This window comes from Armigeres subalbatus, chromosome 2, assembly GCF_024139115.2.
Source record: "Armigeres subalbatus isolate Guangzhou_Male chromosome 2, GZ_Asu_2, whole genome shotgun sequence".
NCBI classification, from domain to species: Eukaryota; Metazoa; Arthropoda; class Insecta; order Diptera; family Culicidae; genus Armigeres; species Armigeres subalbatus.
Window position 1 is genome coordinate 214,311,572 of NC_085140.1, and position 27,905 is coordinate 214,339,476.

At 43.1% G+C, this 27,905-nt stretch overlaps 1 protein-coding gene and 1 long non-coding RNA gene across 2 annotated transcripts in view; both read left to right on the forward strand.

Moving 5' to 3' along the window:
• Positions 1-27,905, forward strand: part of LOC134211618 (cell adhesion molecule Dscam2) — a 401,827-nt gene that overhangs the window by 24,186 nt on the left and 349,736 nt on the right. The window lies entirely within an intron of this gene.
• On the forward strand, positions 3,121-3,723 carry LOC134215867 (uncharacterized). Its single transcript, XR_009980338.1, has 3 exons — positions 3,121-3,457; positions 3,517-3,584; positions 3,647-3,723. It is a non-coding gene; the product is annotated as an uncharacterized LOC134215867 (long non-coding RNA).

The following is a 27,905-nucleotide window of genomic DNA, read 5'->3' on the forward strand; positions in this document are numbered from 1 at the left end:
GGTTGTTGTGGAAATACGACCAGGTGGAGTTTCCCGACAGTAGGCCAATGGCAGAGCGGCGGCTACATTGCTTAGAGAAACGGTTACAAAAATCACCAGAACTATATTCCAACGTTAAGCAGCAAATCGCTGCATACCAACAGAAGGGCTACGCCCACATAGCAACGGACAAGGAGCTGACAGAAACTGATCCAAAGCGGGTATGGTATTTGCCCTTGGGTGTCGTCATAAATTCTAAGAAACCAGAGAAAGTACGTGTAGTGTGGGATGCAGCCTCAGCAGTTAAAGGTGTATCACTCAATTCGGTCCTGTTGAAGGGGCCCGACCTACTCACGTCACTAACGGCTGTACTGAGTCGTTATCGTCAAAAACAGGTGGCCATCAGCGCAGATATAAGGGAAATGTTCCACCAGGTGGAAATCCGATCGGAGGACCGACAAGCACAGCGGTTTCTATGGCGAGACAGTCCGTCGCAGCCCATGCAGGTGTTTGTCATGGACGTGGCCACATTTGGCTCCACCTGCTCTCCATGTTCATTGCAATTTGTAAAGAACGTAAATGCAGACGATCACGCCAACGAATTTCCCAAAGCAGCAGAAGCCGTAAAAAAGAACCACTACGTCGACGATTACCTGGATAGTGCCGACACCGTCGACGAAGCGGTACAACTGGCGAATGAAGTGAGAGCAGTTCATAAAAAAGGAGGATTCGAAATTCGACATTGGCTTTCAAATTCAAAGGAAGTTATCCAAAGAATCGGTGAACGCATCGAGGCCACGAGTAAGCAATTTGTTATCGATAAGTGCAGTGAGACAGAACGTGTGTTGGGAATTACTTGGCTTCCGAAAGAAGATGTTTTCTCGTTCTCTGTACAGCTGCGCGACAGCCTGCACCGTCTGGTTATCGAAGACGTAGTTCCAACCAAACGGGAGGCTTTGAGTCTCGTAATGAGCGTCTTCGATCCACTTGGCTTGGTGGCGGTGATTCTCGTTCATGGAAAAGTATTACTACAAGATATATGGAGAACTGGTGTTGACTGGGATGAACCCATCCACCCAGAAACGTTTATTCGGTGGAAAGCCTGGACGCAGATGTTATTGCGGCTCAATGATCTTAATATTTCCCGTTGCTATTTCCCCGGCTATGAATTCGGAACATACAACTCACTGGAGCTGCATACATTTGTTGATGCCAGTGAAGTTGCCTATGCAGCTTGCTCGTATTTCCGAGTTGTCGATGGAACCACCGTTCGCTGTTGCCTAGTTTCGGCGAGAACCAAAGTAGCTCCTCTCAAACCTTTGTCTGTACCGCGATTGGAACTTCAAGCGGCCATTCTGGGAGCTCGTCTAATGAAAACTGTTATTTCTAATCATACCCTGAAGATACGTCGGTCTATACTTTGGAGTGATTCCGCAACAGTACTGTCATGGTTACGATCAGATCCGCGGCGACACACACAGTTCGTGGCATTTAGAATTGGAGAAATCTTGGAAATAACAGACATCCAGGATTGGAGATGGGTTCCGACGAAGTGGAACGTTGCGGATGAAGCTACCAAGTGGGGTGCGGGTCCCAACATTGAACCAGACAGTCGCTGGTTCAAAGGGCCCAGATTCCTATACGACGATGAAACTCACTGGCCAAAACGAGAATTCCCTTTGGAGCAGTCTTCAAACGAGCTACGAGCGGTGTTTGTGCATAATCATGTTATAGTGGAGCAAGTTATCGATTTCAAGCGTTTTTCAAAATGGGAGCGGCTGCTGCGAACAGTAGCTTACGTACGTCGCTTCTATGAGAATTGTCTGCGTAAATCAAGAGGAGTATCACCATGTTCAACACAAATTTTATGCCGCGAAGAACTGAGGAATGCTGAGTTCACCATATGGAGGTTGGTGCAATTGGATGTATATCCGGATGAATTTGCTATATTATCGGAAGCCCACAATGGACAGCTGAACCTGAAGTCGAAGATCAACAGAAGCAGCCAGCTTTACACCAGATCTCCAGTTATTGGTGAAGGTGGACTGATCCGGATGGAGCGTCGCATGAGAGAAGCTGATTGGGTTACCATGGAGGTGAAGTTTCCACTCATTCTGCCAAAATCAAACTATGTGACTTTCCTGCTAGTCGATTGGTACCATCGTTCATTTCAACATGCCAATGCAGAGACTGTGGTGAACGAGATAGTTCAAAAATACTCAATTCCAGCCTTGAGAGTGCTTGTGCGAAGCGTTAGAATTCAATGCAGTTGGTGCAGAGTTTACAAATCGAGAGCCGAAACACCGAGAATGGGACCATTGCCTGCGGTACGTCTAACTCCATATGTTCGACCGTTTTCCTTTGTTGGGCTGGATTACTTTGGTCCCATTATAGTGAAGATCGGTCGCAGTAATGCGAAACGATGGGTGGCCCTATTTACCTGTTTAACAGTTCGTGCGATACATTTAGAGCTAGCATCTAGTCTTTCTACCGAATCTTGCAAAATGGCTATTCGGCGATTCATTGCACGAAGAGGAGCTCCTATGGAGATATATTCAGATCAGGGGACGAACTTTCAAGGCGCAAGTCGTGAACTTCGGAAAGAGATTCTAGCCATCAATAATTCTCTCGCGAGCACCTTTACTAATACGACAACACAGTGCTCCACATATGGGAGGAGCTTGGGAGAGGCTCGTGCGTTCGGTAAAAGCCGCTCTAAGCAATATGCCTGCTTACAGAAAGCCAGACGAAGAAACGTTATGTACCGTGCTGGCGGAGGCAGAAAGTATAGTCAACACTCGACCCCTGACCTATATGCCTCTAGAGAGCTCAGAGGGGGAAGCACTTACTCCGAACCACTTTTTACTTCTGTCCTCTTCCGGAGGAAGTCAACCAATGGTGCTGCCGGCGGATCCTCGTACTGCACTACGGTCCAACTGGAACCTCGTACACGTGATGTTAGATCATTTTTGGACACGATGGATCAAGGAGTACATGCCGGTTATTTCGAAGCAAACTAAATGGTTCGGTGAAGCAAGGCCTCTTCAAGTTGGTGATCTAGTTTCTCGTCCAAGAGAATACGAGAAACAGCTGGGTGAGAGGAAAAGTCGTGCGAGTTTACCCTGGGAGCGATGGACGAGTTCGGAAGGCGGACATTCAAACCACTACTGGAATCACTCAAAGGCCGGTGACCCGACTTGCTGTCATAGATGTTCGGGATACTGGTGAAGGTATAGCAGAAGAAACTTCGTGCAATACGGGCGGGGGCATGTTGGCAACCCGGCCCCTCACAATCCAACAGGGACCGACAGAGTGACATTCTAGTTGACAGTTGACATGACAGACCAATACAGTGAAGAATTTCTATGCGAGACTCTATGTTTAGACAGAACAAAACGTAACAAAGCAACAAGTTAAAAATTCTTATATCTAAAATTTGTGAATTTATTATTTCTAATTGATTAAAACCTATTGAACTGTAAGTAAAACAATGAATTAAAACAAAACTACTATTAAACCTTAAAATTATACATGCAGATATAAGATAGACCCTAAAATATCGATTGTTACATTACGACGGAGAATACACGTGAAAGACTAATGTTGTAAGTAAACGAAAAATTAAATTATAACTCTAAAAGATAATTTAACTGTAATAAAATTACAGCTGATAGCATACTCCATTAAAAGACCGAGTTTGCTGTGAAGAAGTCCGAATCGTCTCCGCTCCCGTAACAGGCATATGGCGTAATTTTTGTTTGTTCAAAAAATAAATTACTAGACTCAGTGGTGCTGGGCACTCGGGCAGCAGGGACTATGTCCAAGGGCTTGACGATCCCTCCCCATGCCATCTGCGAGTTGTGGGGCTTGCCTAGGATGTGGTGGGGTTTGACAGTGGGCCCTGTTAAACCTCTATAAAAGCTGCATGTATCCGCAAGTAGGCCCCACCAAAGCGACCGTGTGCCGCTCAAAGCGCACAAGCCCAAGTCCTGGTGTTAGGTGGGACGCTAAACAGCCCTGACACGACGGCCCTCCGACGAGACAGGAGGTTTGCGCTGGCCCAATAAGCCGCCTAGAAAACCAATCATTACGAACAATATAAGAGATAATGCGACTCGATATAATCGGCAAAGACCTAGGCGACGAATACAGGATCACGATTGGAAGCTTGGAACATGGAATTGCAAGTCGCTAGGTTTCGCAGGTTGCGACAGGATGATCTACGATGAATTACATCCCCGCAACTTCGACGTCGTGGCGCTGCAGGAAAGTGTGGAAAAGCGGGCATCGAGCGGCTACCTTCTACCAAAGCTGTGGCACCACCAACGAGCTGGGAACTGGCTTCATAGTGCTGGGTAAGATGCGCCAACGCGTGATTGGGTGGCAGCCAATCAACGCAAGGATGTGCAAGCTGAGGATTAAAGGCCGTTTCTTCAACTATAGCATCATCAACGTGCACTGCCCACACGAAGGGAGACCCGACGACGAGAAAGAAGCGTTCTACGCACAGCTGGAGCAGACATACGATGGATGCCCACTGCGGGACGTTAAAATCGTCATCGGTGACATGAACGCACAGGTAGGAAGGAGGAAATGTATAGACCGGTCATCGGACCGGATAGTCTGCACACCGTATCGAATGACAACGGCCAACGATGCATAAACTTCGCAGCCTCCCGCGGAATGGTAGTCCGAAGCACCTTCTTTCCCCGCAAAATATCCACAAGGCCACATGGAGATCACCTAACCAAGAAACGGAAAACCAAATCGACCACGTTCTAATCGACGGTAAATTCTTCTCCGACATCACGAACGTCCGCACTTACCGCAGTGCGAATATTGAATCCGACCACTACCTCGTTGCAGTATGCCTGCGCTCAAAACTCTCGACGGTGTACAACACGCGTCGAAGTCGGACGCCGCGGCTTAACATTGGGCGGCTACAAGATGGTAGACTAGCCCAAGAATACGCGCAGCAGCTGGAAGTGGCACTTCCAACGGAAGAGCAGCTAGGCGCAGCGTCTCTTGAAGATGGCTGGAGAGATATTCGATCCGCCATTGGTAGCACCGCAACCGCTGCACTTGGCACGGTGCCCCGGATCAGAGAAACGACTGGTATGACGGCGAATGTGAGCAGTTAGTGGAAGAGAAGAATGCAGCATGGGCGAGATTGCTGCAACACCGCACGAGGGCGAACGAGGCACGATATAAACAGGCGCGGAACAGACAAAACTCGATTTTCCGGAGGAAAAAGCGCCAGCAGGAAGATCGAGACCGTGAAGAAACGGAGCAACTGTACCGCGCTAATAACACACGAAAGTTCTATGAGAAGTTAAACCGTTCACGTAAGGGCCACGTGCCACAGCCTGATATGTAAGGACATAAACGGGAACCTTCTTACGAACGAGCGTGAGGTGATCCAAAGGTGGCGGCAGCACTACGAAGAACACCTGAATGGCGATGTGGCAGACGAAGATGGCGGTATGGTGATGGACCTGGGAGAACGCGCGCAGGACATAATTCTACCGGCTCCGGATCTCCAGGAAATTCAGGAGGAGATTGGCCGGCTGAAGAACAACAAAGCCCCTGGGGTTGACCAACTACCAGGAGAGCTTTTTAAACACGGTGGTGAGGCACTGGCTAGAGCGCTGCACTGGGTCATTACCAAGATTTGGGAGGAGGAAGTTTTGCCGCAGGAGTGGATGGAAGGTGTCGTGTGTCCCATCTACAAAAAGGGCGATAAGCTGGATTGTAGCAACTACCGCGCAATCACATTGCTGAACGCCGCCTACAAGGTACTCTCCCAAATTTTATGCCGTCGACTAGCACCAACTGCAAGGGAGTTCGTGGGCAGTACCAGGCGGGTTTTATGGGCGAACGCTCCACCACGGACCAGGTGTTCGCCATTCGCCAAGTACTGCAGAAATGCCGCGAATACAACGTGCCCACACATCATCTATTCATCGACTTCAAAGCCGCATATGATACAATCGATCGGGACCAGCTATGGCAGCTAATGCACGAACACGGTTTTCCGGATAAACTGACACGGTTGATCAAAGCGACGATGGATCGGGTGATGTGCGTAGTTCGAGTTTCAGGAGCATTCTCGAGTCCCTTCGAAACCTGCAGAGGGTTACGGCAAGGTGATGGTCTTTCGTGTTTGCTATTCAACATCGCTTTGGAAGGGGTAATACGAAGAGCAGGGATTAACACGAGTGGTACAATTTTCAATAAGTCCGTCCAGTTATTTGGTTTCGCCGACGACATAGATATTATGGCACGTAACTTTGAGAAGATGGAGGAAGCCTACATCAGACTGAAGAGGGAAGCTAAGCGGATCGGACTAGTCATCAACACGTCGAAGACGAAGTACATGATAGGAAGAGGTTCAAGAGAAGACAATGTGAGCCACCCACCGCGAGTTTGCATCGGTGGTGACGAAATCGAGGTGGTAGAAGAATTTGTGTACTTGGGCTCACTGGTGACTGCCGAAAATGACACCAGCAGAGAAATTCGGAGACGCATAGTGGCTGGAAATCGTACATACTTTGGACTCCGCAAGACGCTCCGATCGAATAGAGTTCGCCGCCGTACCAAACTGACAATCTACAAAACGCTAATTAGACCGGTAGTCCTCTACGGACACGAGACCTGGACGATGCTCGTGGAGGACCAACGCGCACTTGGAGTTTTCGAAAGGAAAGTGCTGCGTACCATCTATGGTGGGGTGCAGATGGCGGACGGTACGTGGAGGAGGCGAATGAACCACGAATTGCATCAGCTGTTGGGAGAACCATCCATCGTTCACACCGCGAAAATCGGACGACTGCGATGGGCCGGGCACGTAGCCAGAATGTCGGACAGTAACCCGGTGAAAATGGTTCTCGACAACGATCCGACGGGCACAAGAAGGCGAGGTGCGCAGCGGGCAAGGTGGATCGATCAGGTGGAAGATGACTTGCGGACCCTCCGTAGACTGCGTGGTTGGCGACGTGTAGCCATGGACCGAGCCGAATGGAGAAGACTCTTATATACCGCACAGGCCACTTCGGCCTTAGTCTGATTAAATAAATAATAATAATAGTGGTGCTGAAAAAACCTGGAATAGCAAATATAACATAATAAAATACACAATCCTTTCGGAAAAAGCATGCATTAGCCGAGTATGGAGCGCTTGCTCGGATTAAGGAAATGGTGGATGCAATCTCTTTTCTAATAGTAGGCGTTTTCTCGAATTAAGGCAATGGTGGATATAACTCTTCTTAAAAAGTAGTTGCTTACCCAGATTTAGGCAGTGGTGGATGTGATCTCTTCATTAAAACTAGGCCCCGAGCAGCACATATGTTGCAAAAAAAGTGCTGTGACTCATATGCAACCGAATTTAGTCACATATGAGTTGCTGCAATCAAATTGGTCTGGATTGTACTGCTAGGGGTGCTTGCTCGGATTAAGGCAAGGGTGGATGTGATCACTTTTTGAAAAGTAGGCATTTGTCCGAATTAGGCCAATTGTGGATGTGATTCCTTATCTTTAAAAGTAGGCATTTGTCCGGATTAAGGCAATGGTGGAAGTGGTCCCTTTTTAAAAAGTGGGAGTTTGTCCGCAAAAATGCAATGGAGGATTTGATCTCTTCTTCAAAATTAAAAGTTATTGCTTTTATGAAAATAGAAGTTTGTTCAGAATACGGCAATGATATATGTGATTCGTCCTTTGGAAGTTGGCGTTTTCTTGAAATATAGTGGTTAATTTAATTACGGGCGTTGGCCCGGGGTAAGGCAATGGTGTATGTAATTCTCTCTTTGAAAGTTGGCTATGATCGGATGGAAACAATATTGAATTCAGGTGTTTGTCAAAATCAAGTAAGGGGATTTAAAATTATTTTTTTATATTAGCGTTTTCCTGAAATAAGTCAATGACGGATGTGATAACTTTCTCGGAAGTAGCCATTTCGTTTTTCCATCCTTCCGAAAAATGTCTATCATCAGTCTAAATCTATCAGATTATATCCTCTATCTACTGTAACTATGTAAAAAAAACATCACAAAACCAATTCCCTTTGAGGACAAGCTTCACAGAATCCAAAACCAAATTCACTCGCGTTTTCAAGGGCAAACCACTAAATACGGAAGCAGCGGACAACTTTTGTTTTTATTGTTTCAGCTTTCAGTGTCACAGCATGCGTGGAATAATAAAAATGACGGTTGAGTGGTGTGCCCTTGAAAACGCGAGTGAATTTTGTTTTGGCTTTCGAGATGCTTGTCCTTAACAGTTCCAAATTATGCTAAATGACCCACTTTTTTGTTGCAGTTCAAAATTATGCGAAATGTTCGTTATGCCAAATGACCGTTATGCCTGTATGCCAAATGACCTTATGCCAAATGGCAGAGACCCGTAGGGAACATATTTACCTATATTGAGACAAAATCAAAAATCGATTTTTTTTTCAGTTTGTGGCTCAATTGGGAATTTTTCCAATTTTTTTATTCAATAACTGATTTTGCGATAGTCACCCATATAACACATTTTTTGTAGGATGCGTCGTTTTACGATTATATCCATTTGGAAAAAATCGGCAGAAAACTTTGGCCCTTTTCAAAAGATAGTCTAGGTCAATTTTGGAAAAACTAAGTATTTGCACAGTGGCTTTTTGTAACAAAGTTTACATGTCCAGAAAGTTTCATTTAAATCTGAGAAGGTGGTGTCAACATTTGTTCGAATTGGCGCGAAATCCCTATCATTGTAATTGATTTTGTAGCCCATACTATGCCATTGTGACCCCTGAATCCGGCCCTGAACTCAGTCAATTCTGCCCTACTCAAATGGTGAAACCATCGGAATCGACCAGAAATCTTTACAAATATATTTTTGAGATGGTTTGATGGTTGATTTGATAAATTTCGGGGTTGAACACGTCCAGAACATTAGGGATTAAGGTGATTTTCGAATTATAGAAAAAACACCCCCGTACACTTAGTTTTAGCAATAACTCGGACCTGAACACGAATTTTGGTCTGGAAATGTTTCAGGGCAAACTATAGCTATTACCATTGAGCACGAACGAAAACGCGAGGAATTCCGACGATCAGGTGCTGAATGTGAGCCGTTTGAAAACAAAAATCGTTCGTCCTGGGTCTTTGAGGGTTTTAAGCATGGCCATAGCAAATAATTTGAAAAAGAAAGGATTGCCGTCTTTGATCAGAGTTCGCACAGTATGACAGTATGGATATTTTCAAAAAACCATTTAAAATTAATTCGTTCGTAAAATTGAACTAATCTGAACAGTTGAGTTTCATTAGACCAAATCTTAACAGTTTTAAATTTCTTAGGTTGAGAACTTGGTGATACAGTCATTCGCATTTACATGCCTTAACGACAAGCCTCCCGGAATCCAAAACTAAATGCACTCGCGTTTTCAAGAGCACCCCATTCAAGACGGAAGCCAAGCACAACTGTTTTTTTTAAAGTTAAATGAAGAACAAATTTCATCCCTGGTAACAAGAACGTCTGACCAATTTCCGTCCATTGCATACGCAAGTCTGGAAACGCACAGCAAAGCCTTTCTCACGTTATTGGATAGTGCAGAATTCACCAACACATCAACAAGGACTTTGGCAGCGAAACGTGAAGGTGGGCGCCGTTACAAATAGCTCGTCCATTCCATTTCGCCGTTTGTCCACCCGTACGCTCCATGATCCCACTTTTACGCACACTCGTCGTTAGCTTAATGATTGATCGAATTGCATATACGCATTTTCACGCAGCATCGGTGGAATAGTATTTTCCACTAATACGACACACGGGACAGCGCCTTTTGCCATAATCGTAAAATTTAATGACTCAGAAACATCAGTGAGTACGTGGACGGAATATGTGAGGGTATTGCAAAATGTTCGGAACATTCAATTGATGAAAACGGGTTTTGCTCGTGTATTAAAACTGCTTCTGCTACCTACATTGATCATTTTCATTTCAAATGTTCATTTTATTTAAAATCTAAACGTTGATCAATTAAACAAATCCCTACAATAAGATTTAAAAAATCTGAATAAAAGTGTAGACGTTACTAGTCCTATTTTTATATGGTTCAGGATCCTTATTCCCATACTCCCGGAACGATGATGGACCTTATCGACGAAACCGGGAGCTACCGTTTAAATATTCCATGAAGCCGGGCATCGATTAAGGTTCAAATTATTAAAAAGACACGTACGAGTAGAAGGGGAGCGCGGGGAGACGAATGTTGTCGGCGCATGTTTGGTGCAAAGAGTTGTACACATATGGAGTGTAGATGTAGTACCGATACGGTACGAGAGAGCATCTACTTTAGGACATGTGTGCATTTTACTATGAGTGTCGCATGTTTATGACCATGTGCGATTGTTTCAAATCCCTCGCTTCATCTGCCACCCATTTTCATCTGAACAATTACGCTGGACAGCTGGGAAATCGTATACGCTCAATTTATTTGCAGTGTTTTCTATTATTTATAGTGGGAGCGAACCGACTGGACACGTGCTGGGAAAATTTTTAATTTTGCATTTGAAGTTGCTTTATTGCTTTATGCTTTTTTTGATCATTTAATTTAACAACTGTACAGCAATGTTTGTATGTTTTTAAGCATTAATTCATGAAAACTAATAGCTTATAGCTAAAAGTATGTAAAGAAGCCGTAAAATATACACTGACCTGTTATACACTAAATGTGACACGAGCATTGGTAGACATATTTAAAAAAAAAATGTGCTGGCCCTGCAAAGTGTAGTTCATACAATTTCTTCTTTACTTCAATGGCATTGAAGGGCTTACTATAAATTGACCATATGCGTGCCATTGCCTGAATGCTAGGGTGGCTCAAATTAGTATGGAAAAAACTTTTTCAATTTTTTTGATGATCCGCCCTTTTATTCGATTCTATTTGATGTCCTGATGCTGTGGACAAAATTTCACCCAAATCAGTCAACGTTTGGGCGGTGCTAAACTCGTCGGAAGTTTATATGCAAAATGTATGCAGAAACATCCGAAAACAGTGATTTGCAGTTAGACGGCACAACTTATGATGACGAACTATGATACTCATTCAGATCTTGAAAATTTTAATTCAGAATGCTATGCTGAAAACCGTGAAAAGATTGGTATTTGCTAGGCGAAGTTTTTTTTTTTTATTCTCCTTATTAATGAGGTTTTCGGCCCTTGACCGGTTCACCTCAACAGGCGAAGTTATTAGAGTTCTCTGAGGTTTGAGCAAATTTCTTTTCTTTTACCTTTGAAAAGTAATAAATTCACCCCTACAACATTCCAGTGTATTTAATTCTACAAAAACTGAATGAGTATCATGGCTCTTCATCGTAAATTGTGCCGTCCAACTGCAAATCACTGTTTCTCGATGTTTCTGCATACATTTTTCCATATAAACTTCCAACGAGTTTAGCACCGCCCAAACATTGACCGATTTGGCTGAAATATTGTCCATGTCATTAGACGTCTCACTACTGAATTCGCGCTTCTTTCTTTTTGTAGCGAAAAGAGAAAAATTAGGAGTGAGAAGTGAGACGTCTCACTTCTTGCTCTTTAATTATCAGTTTTCGCTGTGTAAAGCGAGAAGCGCGAGGTGAGTAGTGAGACGTCTCATTATTCATTTCGCACTACTCACTTTTCACAGTGAAGAGAGTAGTGAGACGTCTCACTTCTCATTCTTCCTTTTTCTCTTCTCTTTTTTCTTTTCTCTTCTCACTGTGTTTTCCACTGTCCATTTTTCTTACTGTGAAAAGTGAGTTGTGCGAAGTGGGTAGTGAGATGTCTCACTACTCACTTCGCGCTTCTTACTTTTTACCCTTTCGGCTAAATGACCCTTTCGGCCAAATGACCTTTTCGGCCAAATAACCCTTACGGCCAAATGACCCTTTCGGCCAAAAGACTCTTTCGGCCAAATGACCCTTTCGGCCAAATGACCCTTTCGGCCAAATGAACCTTTCGGCCAAATGCCCCTTTCAGCCAAATAACTTTCGGCCTAATGGTCTGTTCGGCCAAATGGCATTCGGCCGAACGGTATTTGGCCAAACGGCCCTTCCCCATTGTGATATATTGTGCGGGATGCTTTAGGGTTCCTCTTTCAAATCGAATCTAAACTGGCTGATGCTGGAAATGCTACCCTGTGCCACACCACCCAGTAATCAATTCCGTTGAATGAACCCAAATTTTGAGTAAGATAAAGAAAATATTCTAACGAAACTTTGTAATTTAGAATTACCCTAATGTTAAAATAAGGTTCCTCTGCCAATAATGTAATCTATGACATTTCCGACAAATGTTAAAATCCATTTTTATTGTTGAGTTTTCACTTATCATTATCCTTCCTTGTTGAATGTGTATATATGTATATGTATAGTGCATTTTGCTTGCATACTTTACTACTGTAGCGTGCTGCATTTACTATGCTCATAGAACAGTTTTCGTTCCTTTGTAATTACTTCTAGAAGTTACTAGTTTTTTTTTTCCTGCTTGGAAAATGCATTTCCACAGAAACTCATCAGACCACGTTTCGTTATTGAATTCTTCTGAAAGTTATTGCACGCTTTGAACAACGCTCTGCTCACCAAGGAAATTCCTCGCAGCTACCTCGCCAATGATAATGGCCTGGCAGGTTTCGGGTTGGACCGAAAAACCATGCCATGCAGAATAAGTGGTTCTGAAAATTTCCGAACCATCGAGCAAGCTGTCGGATGTCGACAGTGAAGCAGAGCAAAGATGACGGCGGAAAATGCTTTTTAATTAATATGTAAATTTTAAATCTATTTCCGAGTTCGGTCGGCACTAACTTTTCGCTTCGCACAATTGGCTCGAAGATGAACAAGAGCGATAACGATGACGAGAACTCAGCTGGTTATACTGTCGTCATATGCATAGTTGTCCCATATTTGCTTGTTTTTCTATGCACGTTGGACGATTATGCTCATAACGGTAGTATAGGTGGAAGCAAAAATAGGAAGGGTTGTTGGTTGGCACTGATGAAGGCGCCTTTTCCACTGCTTAATTCTGGGAAGTTAATTATTGTTGAAAGAAGCGACGATTGGACGGGTGTTAGATCAGAGAGGAATTCCGCAAAATACGAAGTTTGGGGAACAGTTTAGAAACCGTTGATGTGTCTCACATATTTCCACGCTAATGAATGTGCATGGAATGAGTATGTCTCTAAGAAATAGTTCAACGTTGCTAAAACTCATGAATTTAGCGTTCGTTCAATGATTCCTAGTCCCGTATTTATATATCAAGATTTTTGTTCACTTAGTTAGCTAAAATTGATTCAAGTATAATTCAAAACCTTTGTAGGTCATCGTTGAATTTTATATTTTAAATCTGTTTCGCTTAATAACAAACAATGTTTCGAAAAGCCATCGGCTGTGAACGTTTCAGCACTTGAAACTCTGTGGATAGAAGCAATCCCACGCAGTTTCTGTCTATCCTAACTAAAGCTGAAATTTCAAAACATGCCTAGTGGTAGTTCTCGCACAAATTGGTGGTCTAATGTCTGGGAGGATGCCCTATATCTAGTCAATACCTCACCAAAGCGGTCGTTCAGAATTTTTATCTCAGCTAGACGATGGACCTCAGAAGTTTGTATGTCCCTCGGTGTGTCATATGAAGAATTTCGTTATGCAACTCTTTGAGATGATGGATTTTAGCTCAACTCCCCTGGCATACCATATGTAATCACCGGGAGAGGCATGAGCATGAGCATTATGACCAGCAAATTATACAGAGAACATAATAAGTGGGGCTTGGGGCTAGCTACTCATTCTTAATGTATACGTTTAGGTATCTCAAATATCTAAAGTCAATAACAGTGCCGTCCACGTCTGTTGAATATTGTTTTCGCTATTCTTTCTTCCGACATTCACACTAAGTCGCCAGCCCACTGGAGTCTGCCGTATTTTATACGATTCACAATATTTTCTTTTTTGTATAGTTGATACAGCTCATGATTCATGCGTCTGCGCCACACACCATTTTCTAGTTTCCCTCCGAGTATTGTACGCAGCACTTTTCGCTCGAAAACCCCGGTTTTCCTCTTTTAATGTCCATGCTTCATGTCCATAAAGGGCCACTGGTAGAATCAGAGTTTTGTATAGAGCAAATTTCGTTTCCGTCTGCATGTTGCGGGACCTAAGCTGGTTACGTAATCCGCAAAACGGCCCTATTCACAGCAGCAATACGTCTTTTCACTTCACGGGACACGTCATTGTCACATGTCACAAATGTTCCAAGGTAAACAAATTCTTCAACAACTTCAAACACATCTCCATCAAGCACTGCCTCAGCACCAACACCACTAGGTCTTCATCTATCTTTACCTGCCACCATGTACTTTGTCCTGGTAGAGTTAATGGTTAAGCCTATCCTCGCCGTCTCCCTTTTCAGTGGGACAAAAACCTCCACTACTGCTCTGCGATCGGTTCCAATGAGGTCGATGTCGTCCGCAAAGCCCAGGAGTATATACGACCAGGTGATGATAGTATCATTCGTCTGCACGCCAGATCTTTTAATAGCGCTCTCGAGTGCAATGTTGAACAATAAATTCGAAAGTGCATCACCCTGCTTCAATCCGTCTAAGGTCACAAACGAGGTTGACACTTCGTCGAGCGTTGCACGTATCAGTCTAATAAGTTTCGCCGGAAAACCATGTTCTGACATTATCATACTTCCGTGTTTGAGAAGCTCGACCGGGATCTCGTCCTTCCCAGAAGCTTTATTGTTTTTCAGCTCGTTTAGAGCCTTCTTTACCGAGCCCAGCGTTGGTGGTTCCACAGCTTGACCGTCGCCGTCTATATCCATCCTGCTCTTTAATACACCTTCATTTCAACCGTTCAACAAATCTTCGAAGTACTCCTTCCACCTGGCTGCCACCATAGTCTTATCTGTCAGCAAATTTCCCTCTCGGTCATTGCCCATGGCGGGTACTGGTGCAGTGTTATGCCGCGCGCCATTGACAGTTGCGTAAAACCTCCGCATATCGTTTCTATTTATGTTCTCCTGCGCTTCAGCTATCACATTCTCTTCGTGTTGCCTTTTTTCTGCGGTGGGTTCGTTCCTCATCGGATTCATGTACTGCATGTACCTACGAACCAGAATATTTCGAGAATATTTCACATGTAGTTTCACATGATAAATCCATTGATACCCTGATATACCCTTAGGTATGATTCCTTCATCTTCTATTCTTCTTTCATCTTCTATTCTTCTTTCATCTTCTATTCTTCTTTGTTGACATTTCATCTCCCACTAAGCCATTGTTGCTTCGCAGATGAGTGGTCATCGTGTTATCATGGACCAGAAGGATGGATGGAAGTTCATGGTTCTCTGGTTCTTGATGGGAGTTGTTGGGCGACCAATAAACCTTCAACATGATGATATGACACACCGCCCAAAGTGTTTCCGTATACCAGAATGGGGATATTCCGCTTGAAGGTACATATGTAACGGTCTTCGTTACATTGGTGGAATCATAGGTCTGTATATCAATGAGTTCTTGGGAGATCTGCAAGCCGCAAAATGATGATAAACCACCCAACGTGTTTCCATATTTACACCCAATTTATTTTACACGGTTGGTATTCATTAATTTCTCGGTTAACCTGAACTTTCGCAGCTTTTTAAATACCACCTGAATTTTCTTGGATTTTTGTAAATTTAAAAGACCAGTTTGACACGAAAGGTCTTAATGGGCTGAAACCCAACCATTATTTATTTATTTATTCAGACTAAGGCCGAAGTGGCCTGTGCGGTATATAAGAGTCTTCTCCATTCGGCTCGGTCCATGGCTACACGTCGCCAACCACGCAGTCTACGGAGGGTCCGCAAGTCATCTTCCACCTGATCGATCCACCTTGCCCGCTGCGCACTTCGCCTTCTTGTGCCCGTCGGATCGTTGTCGAGAACCAACTTCACCGGGTTACTGTCCGACATTCTGGCTACGTGCCCGGCCCATCGCAGTCGTCCGATTTTCGCGGTGTGAACGATGGATGGTTCTCCCAACAGCTGATGCAATTCGAGGTTCATTCGCCTCCTCCACGTACCGTCCGCCATCTGCACCCCACCATAGATGGTACGCAGCACTTTCCTTTCGAAAACTCCAAGTGCGCGTTGGTCCTCCACGAGCATCGTCCAGGTCTCGTGTCCGTAGAGGACTACCGGTCTAATTAGCGTTTTGTAGATTGTCAGTTTTGTACGGCGGCGAACTCTATTCGATCGGAGCGTCTTGCGGAGTCCAAAGTACGTACGATTTCCAGCCACTATGCGTCTCCGAATTTCTCTGCTGGTATCATTTTCGGCAGTCACCAGTGAGCCCAAGTACACAAATTCTTCTACCACTTCGATTTCGTCACCACCGATGCAAACTCGCGGTGGGTGGCTCACATTGTCTTCTCTTGAACCTCTTCCTATCATGTACTTCGTCTTCGACGTGTTGATGGCTAGTCCGATCCGCTTAGCTTCCCTCTTCAGTCTGATGTAGGCTTCCTCCATCTTCTCAAAGTTACGTGCCATAATATCTATGTCGTCGGCGAAGTCAAATAGCTGGACGGACTTATTGAAAATTGTACCACTCGTGTTCATCCCTGCTCTTCGTATTACCCCTTCCAAAGCGATGTTGAATAGCAGACATGAAAGACCATCACCTTGCCGTAACCCTCTGCGGGTTTCGAAGGGACTCGAGAATGCCCCTGAAACTCGAACTACGCACATCACCCGATCCATCGTCGCTTTGATCAACCGTGTCAGTTTATCCGGAAAACCGTGTTCGTGCATTAGCTGCCAGAGCTGGTCCCGATCGATTGTATCATATGCGGCTTTGAAGTCAATGAATAGATGATGTGTGGGCACGTTGTATTCGCGGCATTTCTGCAGTACTTGGCGAATGGCGAACACCTGGTCCGTGGTGGAGCGTTCGCCCATAAAACCCGCCTGGTACTGCCCCACGAACTCCCTTGCAGTTGGGGCTAGTCGACGGCATAAAATTTGGGAGAGTACCTTGTAGGCGGCGTTCAGCAATGTGATTGCGCGGTAGTTGCTACAATCCAGCTTATCGCCCTTTTTGTAGATGGGACACACGACACCTTCCATCCACTCCTGCGGCAAAACTTCCTCCTCCCAAATCTTGGTAATGACACAGTGCAGCGCTCTAGCCAGTGCCTCACCACCGTGTTTAAATAGCTCTCCTGGTAGTTGGTCAACCCCAGGGGCTTTGTTGTTCTTCAGCCGGTCAATCTCCTCCTGGATTTCCTGGAGATCCGAAGCCGGTAGAATTATGTCCTGCGCGCGTTCTCCCAGGTCCATCACCATACCGCCATCTTCGTCTGCCACATCGCCATTCAGGTGTACTTCGTAGTGCTGCCGCCACCTTTGGATCACCTCACGCTCGTCCGTAAGAAGGTTCCCGTTTATGTCCTTACACATATCAGGCTGTGGCACGTGGCCCTTGCGTGAACGGTTTAACTTCTCATAGAACTTTCGTGTGTTATTAGCGCGGTACAGTTGCACCGTCTCTTACCGGTATCGATCTCCTTGCTGGCGCTTTTTCCTACGGAAAATCGAGTTTTGCCTGTTCCGCGCCTCGTTCGCCCTCGTGCGGTGTTGCAGCAATCTCGCCCATGCTGCATTCTTCTCTTCAACTAACTGCTCACATTCGCCATCACACCAGTCGTTTCTGTGATCCGAGGGCACCGTGCCAAGTGCAGCGGTTGCAGTGCTACCAATGGCGCATCGAATATCTCTCCAGCCATCTTCAAGAGACGCTGAGCCTAGCTGCTCTTCCGTTGGGAGTGCCACTTCCACCTGCTGCGCGTATTCTTGGGATAGTCTACCGTCTTGTAGCCGCCCAATGTTAAGCCGCGGCGTCCGACTTCGACGCGTGTTGTACACCGTCGAGAGTTTTGAGCGCAGGCATACTGCAACGAGGTAGTGGTCGGATTCAATATTCGCACTGCGGTAAGTGCGGACGTTCGTGATATCGGAGAAGAATTTACCGTCGACTAGAACGTGGTCGATTTGGTTTTCCGTTTCTTGGTTAGGTGATCTCCATGTGGCCTTGTGGATATTTTTGCGGGGAAAGAAGGTGCTTCGGACTACCATTCCTCGGGAGGCTGCGAAGTTTATGCATCGTTGGCCGTTGTCATTCGATACGGTGTGCAGACTATCCGGTCCGATGACCGGTCTATACATTTCCTCCCTTCCTACTTGTGCGTTCGTGTCACCGATGACGATTTTGACGTCCCGCAGTGGGCATCCATCGTATGTCTGCTCCAGCTGTGCATAGAACGCTTCTTTCTCATCGTCGGGTCTCCCTTCGTGTGGGCAGTGCACGTTGATGATGCTATAGTTGAAGAAACGGCCTTTAATCCTCAGCTTGCACATCCTTGCGTTGATTGGCTGCCACCCAATCACGCGTTGGCGCATCTTACCCAGCACTATGAAGCCGGTTCCCACCCAAGTAGCACACGCAACATCTTCCAAAAAGCACCTTGTTTCTATTCAGTTTCATTAAAGGCATTGCAAAAACATCAAAGCACGAAAAAGTTGCATCAAGATGTCAAAAACGTTCGAGTTGTGATCAATGTTTCATTAACATTGCAATGCAGTATGTGTTTGACATTTGGAAACAAACAACCAAAGAATACTGCACTTTATGTTGCAAACACGAAACAAAATCATCAAGTTGCATATTTTTTACCATGTAACATCAATGCGTCTTTCAAAATTTATTTGTTTGTTTCAATTAAGTTGCAGATAAGTTGAGTGTTTCTTCATGTCTAATTTAGCATCGTTCAACATTTTGACAACTCACAATTTTTTCCGGTGATGGTGCAATCAAGTAACAGAAAACCCGAGTACAAAACTTCATAATAGTATGGTTTTTATTGTAAGTCAACATGCAGTCCCTTCGAAGTGTTGTATGGTGCTGTGGTAGAGTGAAGGACTATCAATCACAAGATCCATAAATCGAATCCAGTTTTATATTTTTATTTTATTTTTTTCCGCTGTAGTATTTTACAACATTATTGCAATTTTACTGCAATCGAAGGATGTTTCCGTAGGCTCCACCTCTTGCGCTTTTTAGATTGCAAGAGAGTTATATTTGATGGTACATACGCAAAGATTGTTTTTCTCGAATAGTTGCAACACAGTGAAATGTTCAGTAGTGAAACAGGTTGTGCTGCTTGGGTCCACAGCTTTGGTAGAAGGTAGCCGCTCGATGCCCGCTTTTCCACACTTTCTGTCCTGTCCAGCAAATCTCCTGCAGCGCCACGACGTCGAAGTTGCGGGGATGTAATTCATCGTAGATCATCCTGTCGCAACCTGCGAAACCTAGCGACTTGCAGTTCCATGTTCCAAGCTTCCAATCGTGATCCTGTATTCGTCGCCTAGGTCTTTGCCGATTATATCGAGTCGCATTATTTCTTATATTGTTCGTAATTATTGGTTTTCTAGGCGGCTTATTGGGCCTGCGCAAACCTCCTGTCTCGTCGGAGGGCCGTCGTGTCAGGGCTGTTTAGCGTCCCACCTAACACCAGGACTTGGGCTTGTGCGCTTTGAGCGGCACACGGTCGCTTTGGTGGGGCCTACTTGCGGATACATGCAGCTTTTTATAGAGGTTTAACAGGGCCCACTGTCAAACCCCACCACATCCTAGGCAAGCCCCACAACTCGCAGATGGCCTGGGGAGGGATCGTCAAGCCCTTGGACATAGTCCCTGTCCCTGAAACCCAACCATGCAGGGATTGAATCCTAAAGAGAATGAGCAAGTCTCTCACTTATCATCTCTTTATACATATACGATATGTAGCATCCCGCGAGAAACTGTTTTTCGCAAGTTGTCATGATAGAGAACTGATTCGGGAGGCTATACCCCATGATAAATTTCTTTTAGAAAGCTCCAAATGCGGAAAGCACTGGCTCTGATGATGCATTTCAACTAGTTCTACACAGCTGTGCAGTAACCAACACGAAATGAGCAAAAACAAAGCGAGAATCACCATTTTTCTGTGGGAGCTGCCTATCCGATTCTGTTTTTTCGCATTTGTATACTTACTTACATACTTACTGATCCTGTACACCTCCGGTGGTGCAAAGGGCCGACTTGAAAGATCTCCATCCTGAGCGTTGCCCGGCTATCGCTTTAACCTGTTGCCAGGTTAGATTTCGGTCGACTTCTTTTATTTCTTTATTGAGACTTCGCCGCCATGAGCCTCTGGGTCTGCCTCTGCTGCGATGTTCCGCTGGGTTCCAGTCTAATGCTTGTTTACAGATTTCGTTTCCGCCCCTACGTAGAGTGTGGCCGACCCAGCCCCACTTCCGATCCCGAATTTCTGTTGCTACCGGCCTCTGGTGACAACGACGATGGAGCTCGTTGTTTGAGATCCAGTTGTGAGGCCACCAGGTCCGAATTATATACCGCAGGCACTTGTATACAAGTTTGATAAATTTGTTATCATGGCTTGTTATGATTCGGAACAGTTTTTGCCTCTTTTTTATCGTTGTTCGTTATCTATTGAAAGCGATTTCTACAAACCCTGCAACCGTGTAAAAAAGAACTGGGTAGTATGAGCTATTCCGCTAGAAGCTATAGATGAGAAATCCATCGCTACGCGACGGAACAACCAGTTCCGTAGGATTATACTACAAGGAGTTTACGGATGACCAACCTTGGAAATGATGATAAATTACCTGAATTGTTTCAAAAGACTAGAATAAGGCTATGGCACTAAGTCACACGTTACGCAGGATGATCCATATGTCTGTACTCCAAGGGACTCTTTGGCGACCTACAAACCTTGAAAATGACGAAAAACCACCTAACGTGCTTCCGTAAAACACGATGAGGCTATTCCTCTTGCAGTCATACATGCGACGTCCGTCGTTACACAGATTGGTCCAGTGTGTTTTATGGGCCAGAGTGGGGTTTTTCCACTAGAAGTTATATATAAGAATAGGGCTGACAAAAGTCATTCTCGTCGTATGAAGAAAGCGAAAAAAATATATAGGGTATCTGTTCCCATATTAATTATTTAAAATTCCGTTTGAGTAATGTTTTAGTTCACAAGACTCAAATTATTAAAAACTAAATTATAAAATACATTTATTTTCATTTTCCTACCTCTGAGCTGTTGGTTTGATGCACTGCTCGATTGCTACTAACAGATTCATCTCATTTCACGCTGTTGTTTTTCACTCAATTCCAAGCTAAAACAAATGTATCCTTTCAAAATTCACTTCACAACACATAGAGCACATCACATTTTCACTATAAATATAATCACATTTGAAAAACCAACGCGATTTTCTATAGTTTGATATAGGTTTATTTCGAACAACGTCTAAATTATCCTTGTCCGTATTCCAAACTATTTACATGGCTTGCAGCATCTGCAAGGGTTGCCGACCTAGATTTTTATTTCAAAAATGCTTGAATGAACCTTCATTGTGAAATTCAACTCTTATGTTTGTAAAACAAGGTATATCGAAGAGATAAGCTATGATAAACATAAAATTAAACTGGTAAGTTAGAAAACTACAACAAAAACTGCAATTTGTTGTGCAAAACTGTAATTATATTTCATTTTCAACTCAAATACAAAATATTGAAGAATTCGGCATCACTGCAATCAGATCATTACCTATACACACAAGTGATAGTGTGCGTATTTTATGTTGGAAACAGTATTATTGATATAGGTACAGGCATAGGATTAACTGTTTTTGAATGTTATTGAAATAGGTGCATGGCAGCGATGATGTTTTTTAGCTAAATACTTCTATAATGTGATAACAATTTCATTTTTGAAGTTACCAAATTGTTTTCAATTAAAAATGACGTGAGCCGAGCATAATTAATCTCATGTTTCTTGATTATTGGGTGAGAAATAAATGCGCTTCATATGCGCATTGCCTTATTGTTATTGATATAGGAACAGATACCCTATATAGTCTACGTCATAACATTTCACGACGCAACATCTTTTCGGTTTCTTCGTACCATATGCCTACCACGAAGATAGTCGCGCAGCTAAAAGTTATGACGATTTCCATCGTCACTTCTTCACATAATTGGTTGCACGTCATTGTAGACGGACTAATTAAAAACTTAATTGCGTCTCAAATAAACAAATGGTAGGAACTTTGGTAACATAAATGTATTGATAACATTTATAACACCTTCATACGTTACTTCAAATTCTTTATTACAAAGGATTAATAAAAATCTTCGCATGATAGCTGTCGCTTGAAGAATAATGGTATGGACTCTGCATGTCATTTGACTAATTTATTCTTAACTTTCTTTAGAAGCCAAATTTATTCCATAATTTAAGATGTACTCATAACGCTTGAGTAGGGCTATATTTTTGTCCAAGGGTACATTGCTCTAAATATAACATCTGAGGCTGGAGAGTGAAAACTCTCCAAAATGTCACGTGTCATTTGACATAATGTCATTTGAATGATATTTTGCCTCCCACGCCCCAGATTACATATTTACAGCGATGTCTTGCTAGACAAAGTTGTAGGCATATTTAAGAGCTATAAATTTGTCATACATCATGAATTGATAGCTACCTTCTGAAAAAAGTTCTGGGAAAATTATACAAACGAATGCAAATGACATTTTACAACACTGGTATGGAGTCTTCGTTCTTCGATGTCGTCATGACGATTTGGTTGACGGCGTGCGCGTCATCGACGATGAACTTGAGAAGCAATCCCTTCATTTTGTATTCCGCTTATCTTTTGTACCGATTCGCAATTAGCAATTAAAACACAGTTACTTTTGGTGCAATTATGCCCTACCCCAAAACAAAATGGCGGCAAAAACTCCGCGTTTGGTGGGTGGCAATTTGTTTTTGATTTTTGTTGTTTTAATTTCAAAGCCTTCTTTCCATTTCTATGTCCTAAAAGCTTACTGCCAAGTATCTGAACAGGATAAGATAAATTATTTGTACATTAATTACCTTCAACACCCATTAATTTATTGATACCTCATGAGGTGGACGGATTTCGATCCCGCACGGTATCGGGGCAGCAATCCATTTATTTTTTTGAAGATGAACACCATAGTCAAATAAACAATTCTTTGCTTCACTGATAACCATTGTGAAGCGTCCAACAAAAAGGAGGAGGAAGTGAATCTATTACATCTCAAAATCAAACGCATAACTTTATTTTGCAAACGCTGTAACCTCGATATTTGTGTTTCATTGGCCAGAAATAAAATAGAGGCGCAAAAGTCCAGGTGAGGAGAGATGATTGATTTATACAACTGAATTTTACTCGCAACAGTTAATTCGTTTTTCAATCGACATAACATTCCATACTTCTTGGCTATTTTCTTGATGACATTATGATATGAGAATCAAATTTCAATTTATCATCAATAATCACGCCAAGATATTTAATTTCCCGAACGCGATCAAGTGTTTCATCATCAATTCTAACAGAAACATTATCAATGAATCGATTTCGCGAAATTACCATGTATTTAGTTTTACTTATATTCAACTTCAACTGTTTGTACTTCAACCATCTACTTAGAGAATGCAAATCTGTATTCAAGCGTGAAACAACAACACTGCAGGCTTGACAAAACTCCTCACACTCGCTAGAGTAAATTAAATAATCATCAGCAAAATGCTGCCTTCGCATCCTCACAATTGAGTGGAAGCGTAAAAAAGCAGAGGTACAAAAAAACAGAGTAAGGAAAAGCAAAATAAAAACACATGTGAGTGAGGCGTCGGGTGAAAGAGCACTCATTGAGCCTCCGGAGCGACGCTTTGTATGTGAAAAAATCTTGGAGGCTGTTTTGAGTGTGAGTGTGAGTGAGTGACGTACCACAAGGAAAAGATGAACAGATATACTCGCTCTTGTCTTGCGACGCACAAGCTCGGGTTTAATGATGCACAATGTTGTGAGTTTTGATGCTAATTTCTGCTCCTCAAAAAAGCTCTTGCTCTTGCTCATTTTCTACTCGGCGAGGAGTTTTTGGCAAGCCTGCTGATATTTCCAGCTGCAATGAATAATACTGTGTCATCCGCGAAAAGATTAATGTTGCAAAAACGTAAGACCCGTCCCATGTCATTAATATACATAATAAATAAAACGGGCCCTAATACACTTCCCTGTGGAACACCAAGATTACTTTCCATGGGATTTGAAACACAATCATTAAAACAGTCCTTTGGATTCTGTCAGACAAATAGCTTCTGAACCATTCATACGCCGAACCCGAAATTCCAAAGCGCTTGATTTTTCCCAACAATAATGATATTATCCTTACACTCCATGTTTTCTTTCCATTTGATTAACACTAAGTTCAATGCGGTCTCACAAGAATGTCCTTCTCGATATCCCGATTGCTCTTGTATTAACAAGTTATTATTATTCAAATATGTTACCAACTGGCCTTTCACAACAAGTTCTAATATTTTATCCAATGTGTGCAACATGTTGATGGGACGAAACTCTTCTGCTTTAATCGTTCCAGCAACTTTTTGAATAGGAATTATAAGAGATTCCTTCCAAACCTGCGGCACGTTCCCGGTTCTCAAAGATTAATAAGGTCCAGCAGTTTGTGTCCAATGACATGAAAACAATCTTGTATAACTCTAGCGTTAACGTTATCAACTCCAGCCGTTTTAGCATATATTTTTAAGTTCATCAAAAGTAATTATGTGAAAACAATCAAATCTTCATGTATTATTAACCGGCTGTTTTATTTCATCAGGCTCATCAACCAAATCGATAGACCTATTAATCGATGAAATAATCGTTAAAATTGCAAGCAATTACTTGTTCAGAATTTTCTAATGTACCATTAAACGTTATGGACCGCGGATTGGAACTATTAGGTTTCAACAAAGATTTCAAAATTTTCTGTTATTCGGATGCTGATCAATTTTCCTCTGAATATAATCACAACGCGTTTTCTCAACGATTGTGTTCCGCGCGTTCTTGTACCTGTTCTCATTGTTACAACTATGTCTTCTCAAAAATCTATTGAACAATTTATCTCTTTTACGTCTTAGACGCAAAAGATCTAAATTGTCCCAGCTGTTCGAGTTATTTTAAATTACAAATTTATGTTCACGTTCGTTAGAACAGCTGATTTCTGATTTAAGTTTCCGGAAATATCCTGTAAATCCACGTTTCTCGCAACAAGATCCGAAACAGCTTGTTTCGAATATTTCCTCCAACACTTCAATTTAACAAAATCATTTTCAGTTATATAATTATTTTCTATATTTATCACTAATGGTTCATGATCGGTTACTTTTAAACAAAAATCTGTAACTGAGTTTACAGAATCAAAGTTAGAATAAACATGATCAATTATAGTTCTACTGTGTCGGGAAATACGCGTGTAATCAACAACTTTTTGTTTCAAATTGTTAAACTCAGTCAGTCATCTTTTGCCCTTTTCGACCTTTTGTCCCTTTTGACGTTTTGTCCGTTCGACCTTTTGTCCATTTCGACCATTTGTCCCTTCAACGTTTTGTCTTTCAGCCTTTTGTCCCTTCGACCTTTTGTCTTTCAACCTTTTGTTCCTAACCCGAATCGAGCTACTACGCTAGAAGTCACATATAAAAAGTCCATCGCTACGCTTGGTTGATCCGTAGGTCTATATTCCAATGAGTTCATGGATAATCTACAAACCTCGGAAATGATTTAAAACCACCAAGGGTGCTTCTATGGACCAGAATTTTGGAAACCCCATTAAAAGCCACACATAAATAGTTCGTCGTTATGCTGGTTTATCCGTAGGTCTATTCTACAAGAAGTTCTGCTATACTGCCTATATATATAGGCTGATCAGGCCCTTATACATACAAGCTCACCGTGATTTTGGAACCTTGTGCTTGAAATGACAGTATAACTAGTAGTGCTAAATAATTTGACATTTTACACTTTAACATACGAATAATTCATGAAATTCATAAAAAACTCGTTTTTATGTATGAGCGCCACCTTGTGACTAGATTCCGAAATAAAATGCCCACTGAGTCAAACGTAAGAGTCTAGAGATCCGTATCACGAAATATTGTGTCAAACCCGAGAAATTAGCATTACAAGTACTGTCCTATTTACAGGACGTTTTTTTTATAGTTTATAGTTTATAGTCGGGACATTTTAAAAAGCCGCGTTAAAAGCGCCCCGTGTAAGAAAAAATCGCCTAAAAAGCGACCCCAATGTGTTTTTTCGCTTCTCACTTGCTGTTGACGAAAAACTTGCAAAAAATAATTGCCGGGAACGCTGTTTTTTAGGGTAACCAAATTAGTACTCAGTGGCACAATATGCCAACGTAGTTAATCTCCTGGACGTTACCTTCACCAACTCGATCAGGCTGATGACCACCCTAAACTGGGGTGCCCTGGCGGGCACATGTAGTTGCAATCCTTGCGCACGCTGACTCAGCAATTGAGGAGTGCAGTGATGCTGTCGAATACAGTCGGCACCTCGTACCTGTGGTACCTTTCGTCTGTGTTGCCTCTCTTTGATGTTCACACGGCGATAGGTACGTTCCTGTAGCTGCGCGCGTTTAGATCATGCAACTAGTTCAGAAGAACTACCGACACTTGAAAGAGATCGATTCCATGCCCTTCTATTCCACGCAAATCTTCTACCCGCAATGTCTATAGAGCATAGACAATCCTCACATAAAATCAATCCAAAATTCCCCACCACATCCAAAAAAACCTGTTCGCCGATCAGATCTACGTCCAGCATACTCCAGCGCTAGACTGGCCACGCGGGTTGCAAAATATTGTCATGAAGGAACTTTCCTCGTTGCAACGATTCCCACTTTACCTGCTGGTGAATGGGTGGCGGACGAAAACTGCCAACATTATGACATACCGACGCCTGAAGCGCTCCAGCACAAATTTTGTAGGGGAAGAGGCCCCGAAAATTATGAAATTTTACACATTTTGATGAAACATCTAACATTTTGGCATCTAACATTTTGGAAATCTTTGTCATTATTATCTCCGACAAAAACAAAGCTTTGTCGTTGGTTCTTTTTTGAATGCGCATCGAAGAAAAAAGGATTCCCCAAAAACACGCGCGATGCGATAATCGCGACGCGATTCTATCGCTTTTCGACTGCGATTCTGTCGCCGTTGGTATGGAAGCCTAAATGAAACATTGCCTGAAGCGACCCAACGATAGAATCGCGGCGACTAATTGTCTCCGTCGCGGCGATGAAATCGCTTAGGTCTGGGGAAGCCTAAATTGATTCCCTGACTAAAATCTACTACGCGTCTCCACGCACTTTCCATACCAGAATTCTGATTCGTCGACGCGCTTTGTTCCCTGAGAGCTGCCAATAAGAGGCGTTTTGCCTCACGAGTTTTATGGCAACAAAATATCACCACATTTTGGAAATGTTATTATTATCAATATGATCAAGATTTCATACTATTTCAAGATGGCATCAGCTAGCTATATTGTTTAACTGTTGCATGAGCAAAAAAAAACGTGAATATCGTTACACCAAAGACATTAAATCAGTCTTTGCTTATCTAAAGCATATTACCAACTCCCCTCTCCCCTTTCCCCGGCCTGTTCCTGAAGCAGAGACAAGCCAACTACACCAAATGTATGGAGGAGATTGCAGCTGCGCGGGTGGAAAATATCCGCTTCCCTGTAAAGTACATCGGATTTGTTAATGAGAGTAACGATAGAAATGATGTAGAAGCTTTAAAGTTCCAATTAGAGTTAAATCAGTGTGAATACTTTGAACTCCGTTTGTATATAACTTCACATAAAATGATGAAATAAAACTGTATTTGAAGTAAAAAAAAAACCCGAGAGGTGGTTCGCTCAAAAACCGTTGAAATATTCATCGATGTTCCTTCTTTCAACCGAATGAACAGGCTCCCATTCCC